Genomic DNA, 9,227 nt, shown 5'->3' with positions numbered 1-9,227 from the left:
TACACATATATATACAGCTAATACTAATAGTAATACATAACATATAATCAATAGCATAATGAACTAGATCCGTATAATTGTTATTAAAAATATTAGATCCGAGATCGTTCTAGGGTTCCTCAAGTGGTATAAGAGCTTTCGGTTGCTCGATTGCTCTTGATTTGGTTATTAATTAGTTAATTAAGGACTGTTTTGTATAAATTTTGTATCTATTGGTTTCGATTTGAATTTGGATCAAATTAAGTGTGAATTTGATTGTGTTATGGATTGATTGGATTGGATCTATGTTTGGTAAGGTATTGGGAAAGTGTTATGATAAGGAATTAAAAATTGGATTGGTTTTGAGTTGTTTTGGTTTGGATCTGATTTGACCCAAAACAGAGTGTTGGTTTGGTTCAAATTGGTTTTGAATTAAAGGATAATTGGATACGGGATGGATTGAGTTGGTTTCACGTCGTGTTTCCGAGTGTTTTGATAGGTTATATGGATGATTTGGTGTAGTATTGATTAAGTATTATGAATTTGGGTTTTAGTTTGGTGTTCTTCGAAATTTGGAAAATCCAGATGAAGATTTGAAGATCTTCATGTACATTTGAAGATTCGTTAATTTCTGGCTAATTCGTTAACACTGTTCACTAATTCGTTATTCTGATTCGCTATACTCTCTCATTCGTGTCTTTCAGTTCTTGATACACGTGTCTTAATTCGTTAACTTTAATTCCAACAACTTTTGTCACGTGGCAATAGTTGTCAGAGTTTGTTACAACCGTTGTAACAACCTCATTCGCTATAGTTGATTCGTTATCAACTGTAGCTAGTTCGTTACTCTAATTCGTCACCTAATTCGTTAATAGTCTCTTAGTGATTCGTTACAGAAACTCAATAGTTCGTGATTTTAATTCGCTAAGTTTATACTCAGTGATTCGTTATAGAGAACTACCTGATTCGTTAACATATTTCGTCAATCTAATTCGTTTACTTTGACTTAATTCGTTGACCAGATTCGTTAAACTTCCAGATTCGTTAACATTTCAGATTCGTTAAGTCTATTCCTGATTCGTTACCTGGACAAATTTTAACTCGTGAATTGTAATTCGTTAACTACTGTTTACAGTTCGTTAAAATTACTGTTCACATTTCGTTAAGAAATTTTCAAATTTGACCCTTGAATTTTGAGTGTCTTGTCATTTGTCAAAATGGCTGGTATGTATGCTTTGGCGTCCCAAAATATGTTAATGCAACAAATGTTGCAACTGGACACCGAGATTGGTTCACATTCAAAGTGTCCACGTCTAATGAAATTTAGCGATTTTGATAAGTGGGAACCCCGTTTCCGTGCTCATCTAGGATCGGTTCACCCTAATTGTTCATATTTCCTGGATGAGGTATATACCGTTCCTATGATTGGAGATGAGACTATCGGCTTCACACCTAAAGCCATCTCTCAATACTCTCAAGAAGAAAAGAAAGCGTTGGAAATTGAAACAAAAGCCTACTCTACTCTTACGATGGCTTTTCCTGAAAACATCTTTCACCAAGTTGGTAGCATAAAGATTAGTGCTTCGTTATTACAACACATTCGTATGAGGAGTATGGGTAACACGGCTGAAAGCAAGAAGGTAATGCTCAAGTTTCAATTTAGAAACTTTAACTTACTAAAGGGTGAGACTGTCGAGGAGATGACAACAAGATTTAATCATTTGATAGCCGAGATGGATAAAATGAAGTTGGAAACTTCTGAAGTTGATAAGATCGATATCATCAAGAGTGCTTTACCCAATTCTTATTCTACGTTTTTAATGGTTTTGAAAGAGAAAAATTACTTCAACAATGAAGACTTAACAACATCCGAATTCATGCAAAAGATCGAAGCAAGAGAATAGGATCTAAAATGTCAAAAGTCTTCAAAGGATAGTCAAGATCCTGCTTTTTATAGTGGGAGTATGCCATTGAGTTCAACTATTTCTCCAATCACTGCATTCCTTACACAAAATGCAAGTGAGAATGCGACAACTATTTATAGTGATCCAAGAGCATGTTTCTACACTGCTGGATATTCTGGATCACCTGGTGTTTCTGGTGGATCTGGAAATTCATCCACTACAAATCAATTCTCACCACCACCGACTGTAAATATGAAGGAAGCTGAACAAAACTTTGCTTTCTTATCAGCCTTCATGTCTTCCTATGAGAATTTGGTGAGTAGTAAGATAGCTATGAGTGATTTGACTGATGAAGACTATGATCAGATTGACCCGGATGACTTAGAGATTATAGACTTGAAATGGAACATGGCAATGATTGTCCGTAAAGTTAAAAGGTTTATGCAAAGGACTGGCAAAGATCTTCCCGCTTTAAACAAGAAGTTGGGATTTGATAAACTGAAAGTCAATGTTATAATTTCCAGGAATTTGGGCATTTTGCGAAAGAATGTGATAAACCAAAAAAGGAGTATACTAGTCCTCGTGGTCAAAACCAAAGTTCTTCTACTCCATGAGGTAATGATGTTGAAAAGAAACCGTCTACTTCTGGGTCACAAGCAATGTTAGCTGATGGAACTGATTGGTCACAACGACTACTGTGTAATGACAATCAAGCCAATTTGGTTATGTTCAAGACAAATGATGTTTTTCAAGATGCAAGCGGAAGTGAGTTATCATCTGACAATGACACTGAATCGGACTCTGATGATTCATGTGTTAATATTCCAACCACGTTTGCTTGCATGGCTAAGATCAACGAGGTTAGTCCTTCTATCTCTGCTGCTTTATCTGCTAAAGTAACCTGTGTTGAATATGAGACTAATAAACCTAAGTTAGAGTCTTTAAAGAATCATAATGATAATTTAGTAAGAGAAATTGCTTCACTAAAGGATACTTATCGACAATCTCTTGAATCTCAAATGAGATCTCGAGAGAAGATTGAAGCTTTTTCGACAAGTAACCATGATCTCAAGGTTGAGTTATCTGTTAAAATGACAATCAATGATCAAAAGTTTCAAGAAATTTTGAAACATCGTTCAAAGATAACCGAGCTTGAGAATGAGGTTCTTGAGTTAAAGAACAAGTTGGGAAAATTTAGAAACTCTTCCTTTTTGCTAAACGAAATAATCAAAGTATTTGGCAAGTAAATCCTTTTGCTAAAAGAGAAGAAGATGTGATTGTGAAAGAACCTGTGACTTCAGAAAAATCTAAACCAGTTAAACCTGAAACTGTTAAAGCCCAACCTACAACTCAAAAACCTCATGTAGAAAGCAACAAAGTCTTTGTTGAAAATGTTGACAAAGTGATTATTGAGGATGTGTTTGAACCTGAGGTTATACACAAAAACGAGAACATTCCAAGTTCTAATCACATTCTTTGTGAACGTCTTGAATTTGAGGATGCTGTGTATGGTTCACACACAACTCATGTGAGAAATGAAAACCAAGTTAAGGTTAAACCCGTGAAGGCTAAGAAACCAGAAAAGCCTAAAATTTCTAATGAGGACTTGATGCGTTTCATCAATCTTGCTGTTTCTAAGCCATCACCTGCTCGTGTTTTTAAGTTAAAAGGAATGAACACGATGTTCACTGAAAAAGACATTTCGATTAGTATTATCAAACCTGAACAGATCGAAAGTGTCTTTTACAATGAAACTGATAAGATACAAGACCTTGAACGTCAATATGCTAGTGCCAAAACATCAAACTCATCAGACCCATTGGTTAGAGCTAAACAAGTATTAAAAGATGCTAAGAAAGTTCAGTTTGTGAAATCCACTGGAACTGACACATTGCAAAGTTTTTCAAACTGCTCTAATCTTGACTTCTATATGAAAAAGAAGTCTGTATCGTCTGATGAATTGGCTAAAAGTTTCACTAAAAATGTGAGTTATCAACCTTCTGTTGCATCTGTTTTTGCTAAATCTCAACATGATCGTGTAGACATGCGAAGTTGCTTTTTGTGTGGACAACAAGGTCATGTTGTGAGAAACTGTGGCTAGAAGAAATCTCAGAACCTTCATCCGTTTGTCAAGGACCCATCGAAACTGGTTCATGTGATAAAGGAGATTCTAAAACGACCTGTGTCGTGTGATGATGATACTCACATCATGTTTTCAAACGTGAATCCACGTAAGGTAATTCATATGAATGACACACATGGTCAAGTGAAACCAAAGTTTGTGCCAACTGAGCCTATATGCAAGAACGTGAACTCAAATGTCGTTTAAGCTGCTTATCTAAGACGAAAGTCTAAGAAGCCGGTAACTTATTCTAAAGTTGCTGAACAACAGCTGAATTCTGTTCAAGTTAATGTTCCAAGAGAAACTCAAAAGGTGCCCAAGACTGAGGCCTGGACTGCCTTTTTGAACTAATCATTTTTACTTTGTGTGTAGGGTACATCAAAGACCGTGTCTGGTGAAAACTGGATAATGGATAGTGGATGTTCTCGTCATATCACTGGAAATATCGACCTCTTAACAAATGTAAGAAATATTCAAGGGGGTTATGTGGCGTTTGGTGGGAATTCTGGGGGCATGATAACCTGAAATGATATTTATGTCTTAAATATGAGTTCTAAAGTATCAACATCTATCGAAACATGTTTTGTCTCAAAAGCAACCGAGAAGGATTCTATTCTATTGCATCGTAGAATGGCTTATATTCATGTTCGAAAGATGAATTATTTAATGGCGAATGACTTAGTTGAGGGTGTTTCTTTGAAGAACTTTAAGTTATCTGACCACTGTGTTGCATGCAAGAAAGGCAAGCAAAAGAAAAAGTCACATCCATCTAAGTTATTGAATTCCATTGATACTCCTCTTGAACGACATCATATGGATCTTTTTGGTCCTGTGAATTGTGCTAGTATCTCTGGAGATTGGTATTGTCTTGTTGTTACCGATGATTATTCAAGATACTCATGGGTTTTATTTATGAGTTCAAAAGATCAAACACCTGTTTGGTACAAAATCTAATCACTAAGATCGAATCACTATACAAACAAAAAGTGAGGAGAATTCGAAGTGATAATGGTTCTGAATTTAAGAACACTGTATTGGATTTCTTTTGCATTCAAAAAGGAAATCACCGAGAATACAGTGCACCCTATGTACCACAACAGAACGGTGTTGATGAAAGGAAGAATAGAACTTTGATTGAAGCCGCAAGAACTATGCTTGCTGATTCTAAGCTTCCTGTCCAATTCTGGAATGAGGCGGTGAATACAGCTTGTTATACGCTTAATCGGGTTCTAACTGTTAAACGTCTCAAGAAGACAAGTTATGAGCTTTTAAACAACCGAAAGCCTAACTTAAAGTACTTGGAACCGTTTGGGTTCCCTTGTACAATATTGAAGAAGGATGTGGGTAAGTTTGAAGAAAAACCATCGAAGGATATTTCTTGGGGTATGCGTCTCCAAAGAAAAGGGTATTTAATGTCACTTCTGGTTGTGTTGAGGAATGGTATCATGTGGACTGTCAAAAGTACACCACACCTCCTCAAGGAAAAGGTCCTGACTGGATGTTTGATTATGATGGCTTATTTAATTCATTTACTCCATCAACTGAGAACTTAGATGAAGACCTGGTTCGAGCATACTTTGAAGATCATTTGGCCATTCCAAGATTTTCAAGTTATAATGATTTTGAAGCTCCACCTGCTGCTCCAACTAAAGATCCATGTGATGCTTCTCCAGATGCTTTTGATAATGTGTCTGCTTCTTCTGATGATAATCAAGCTGATGATCTGGTTATTGAACTTGACAGTGATGTAAATCTCCTGAACTTGGTAAACATTACACTAAATTATTTGATAATATTGTTGTTCCTGAGAATCCCACTCTTCGGATTCATAATTATCATCCACAGGAAAACATCATTGGAGAACTTGATGTGGGCTTTCAAACCCGTCATCAAGTTGCTTCGTGAAGTGAAAATAATGTATTGTGTGCTTATGCAGATTTACATTCTTCTGGAATTGTAAATATTGCTAAATTCACTTGCTTTCTATCCCAAGTTGAGCCAACAACGCCTCGTATGGCACTTCAAGATCCTTCTTGGGTAGAAGCCATGCAAGAAGAATTACAACAATTTGCACATTTGGGTGTTTGGGATTTAATTGACAAACCCGCTAGAGTCAAGAAAGCTATTCCGACTAAGTGGGTTTTTAAATGTAAGAAAGACGATCGTGGGGTGAAATAAGGAACAAGGCACGATTAGTGGTGCAAGGTTTTCATCAGCAACAGGGTATTGACTACATTGAAGTATATGCTCCGGTTGCTAGATTGAAATCTATTCGAATCTTTCTGGCGTATGCTTCTTATAAGAATATCAAGTTCTATCAAATGGATGTTAAAAGTGGTTTTCTCAATCGTGAACTACATGAGGAAGTGTTCATTTTACAGCCTCCTGGTTTTGAAGATCCTGATTATCAGGACTGAGTTTACCGATTAAACAAGGCCCTGTAGGGTCTACATCAAGCCCCGAGAGCTTGGTAAGGCACTCTCGCCGACCATCTGACTGATAACGGCTTCAAGCGAGGGACTGTCGACTACACTTTATTTCATAAGACTATTAGTGATGATCTTCTCCTAGTTCAGATTTATGTCGACGACATTATCTTTGAGTCTACAAATGACACTTTGTGTAAGGAGTTCGAGAAGTCCATGCAAACAAAGTTAGAGATGAGCTCGATGGGAGAGATGAATTTCTTTCTAGGGTTGCAAGTTCACCATTCTGCGAAAAGAATCTTTATTCACCAGACCAAATATGTGAACGATGTCTTGAGCCGATTCAAGATATCTGCAGGAAAAATCCCTTCAACTCCTCTCCCCGTGGGTCACAATTTATCACCGGATGAATTGGAGGATACCGTTGATCCTACCCTCTATCGTGCTATGATCGGATCTTTGATGTATTTAATGGCTTCTCGCCCCGACATTATGTTTGATGTTTGTATTTGTGCTAGGTTTCAAGCATGTCCACGAGTGACTCACCTAGCTGCGGTCAAGCGAATTCTTCAGTATCTGAGGGGAAATCCAGACATCGGGTTATGGTACCCCAAGGACGATAACTTTGAGCTTACTACCTTTTCAGACTCAGACTACGGAGGTTGCAAGATCAACTTCAAATCAACCACGGCAGGGTGTCAATTCTTAGGAAACCGGCTTGTTTCCTGGCAGTGTAAGAAGCAGACGACGGTCTCTAGTTCAACCGCTGAGGCAGAGTATGTTGCAGCCTCGAGTTGCTGTTCCTAGGTTTTGTGGATTCAACAACATCTGCGCGACTACGGTTTGAAGTTTCTTACTACTCTTATTTTGATTGATAACTCTGCTGCCATAAGTATCACCAAAAATCCCGTACAACATTCTAAAACAAAACATATCGAAATTCGATATCACTTTATACGGGATTGCTTTAAGAAGAAGTTGATTGAACTTGAGAAAGTACATACTGACTTTCAGAAAGCTGATCTGTTTACCAAAGCCTTTGACAAAACTTGTTTTCAATTTTTGCTTGGTTTAAATGGATTGAAAACCTTTGCTAATATCCTGAAACAAGGATAACTATCTTTCTTTTCCGTTTATTTTTACTTTTAAAATTTTATTTTGATTTTGGGTTTTAGGGGGTGAAAAATAGAAATACAAAAATATTGCGCTTTTCGTATGTATAGATAAAATCCAAAAACATTTAAAAATTTTAAAAATTCAAAAACATTGAAAAATTAGAAAAATAAAAAATATTGTGTTTTTCTTGTCATTATTTTAAATATTTTGAAAAATCCAAAAACATTATAAAACTTTGAAAAAGACAAAAAGATTGTATTTTCTGTTTGTACAGAAAAATCCGAAAATCCAAAAAGATTGTGAAAATTTTCTTTGTTTATAAGAAAATTTGAAAAAGACAAAAAGATTGTGTTTATGTATGTATAGAGAAAAACAAAAAAGATTTTAGCATACGTTCGCTGAAAACTATGTCAATTACTCATATTTGAGGACATGTACTTGTATATGTTTGGTCCTGATATTTACTTGTAAATGTTCGGGATAGCCATTCACCTGATAATAAAAAGTAGTTGGGGCGTTCGTTATGCGTTTTTACTTAATTTTCTCATTGAAAATTATGTCGGTTATTTAAGTTTGTGAAGCATGCTTGCATGTCTTGGTCCTATTATTCACTTGTTGAATTGATTGGTTAGCCATTTATTAATAGACTTAATGTAACTGGAGTGATTAAATTTATTTTGTTTTATGCTCCTCAAAATTTTTGAGTTTTTGAAGCAAAAAGAGAAAATGATAGTACATTGATTATTTTGACCCCATATCCATCAAGAAATAAACTTAAAAGACTGTGTGCTTAATTTCATTGGTGCCTTGGTAGATTTTAAACAAACTGTTAGAGTAAAGTATGGGATATAAACATAAAGAAATGCCAAATTGAAAGAGGTGTTAGTCTCTAGCAAAAATCTCGGTGAGGATAGCAGAAATGTAATAACCTGTCATACTCAAGCCTTATATTTGTTTGATCACCCAAAAATAAAATAAAGCAAATAACAAGCGTTGAGGTTCTGGACACTGTGAGTCTTTATGCAGCTTAATCATCTGGGTATTCATATGCATGAATATTTCACTTGCTTTTAGAGCAAACCCAAAGTCATTAAACTTGATCACTGCTGTACCTCGTACAATCTAAATTACTGACTTGATTAAAATCCGCTGTTAGTCATACATTTGTTCCTCCCTTGCGCGCGTCTCAATACCATTAAGAAACGGACCCCAGTGGATACAGTGTATGTAAGCCGACAGATGGACTCGTGCATACTCACTCATAGTAAAGGAAACTCAATTCATTGCTCATAAATCTTTATAAAATTCAAATTTTGATCAACAATATAATGATTTAAGTCAAGTTGGGGTGATTTGGCAAAAATCAAATTAAGCTTGAACCGAGATTAGAGGCTGATAGTTTATGATATTATGTGCTTTAGCTGAACCATTAATCATATCACAAAAACATTTGAAGGTTGGTTATAAGATTTAGGTGGACAACAATACCAATGACCGACTTAACGCCAGTCATAATATCGCTGAAATATAAAACTGTGATGGAAGCGCAATCTGGTCAATATGATTCTCTGCTCAAACTCACCAAAAATCCAAAACTATGTACTACTTTTCAAAAATTCATACAAAAACACAAAAATATTATCTTGTTAATTTTCGGATATTTTTCTAGTAAATATTTTT

This window comes from Bidens hawaiensis, unplaced genomic scaffold, assembly GCF_021521415.1.
Source record: "Bidens hawaiensis isolate Kalapana, Puna unplaced genomic scaffold, B.hawaiensis_p1.1 tig00053184_1, whole genome shotgun sequence".
In the NCBI taxonomy this organism is placed as follows: Eukaryota; Viridiplantae; Streptophyta; class Magnoliopsida; order Asterales; family Asteraceae; genus Bidens; species Bidens hawaiensis.
This window is presented reverse-complemented; position numbering follows the sequence as displayed.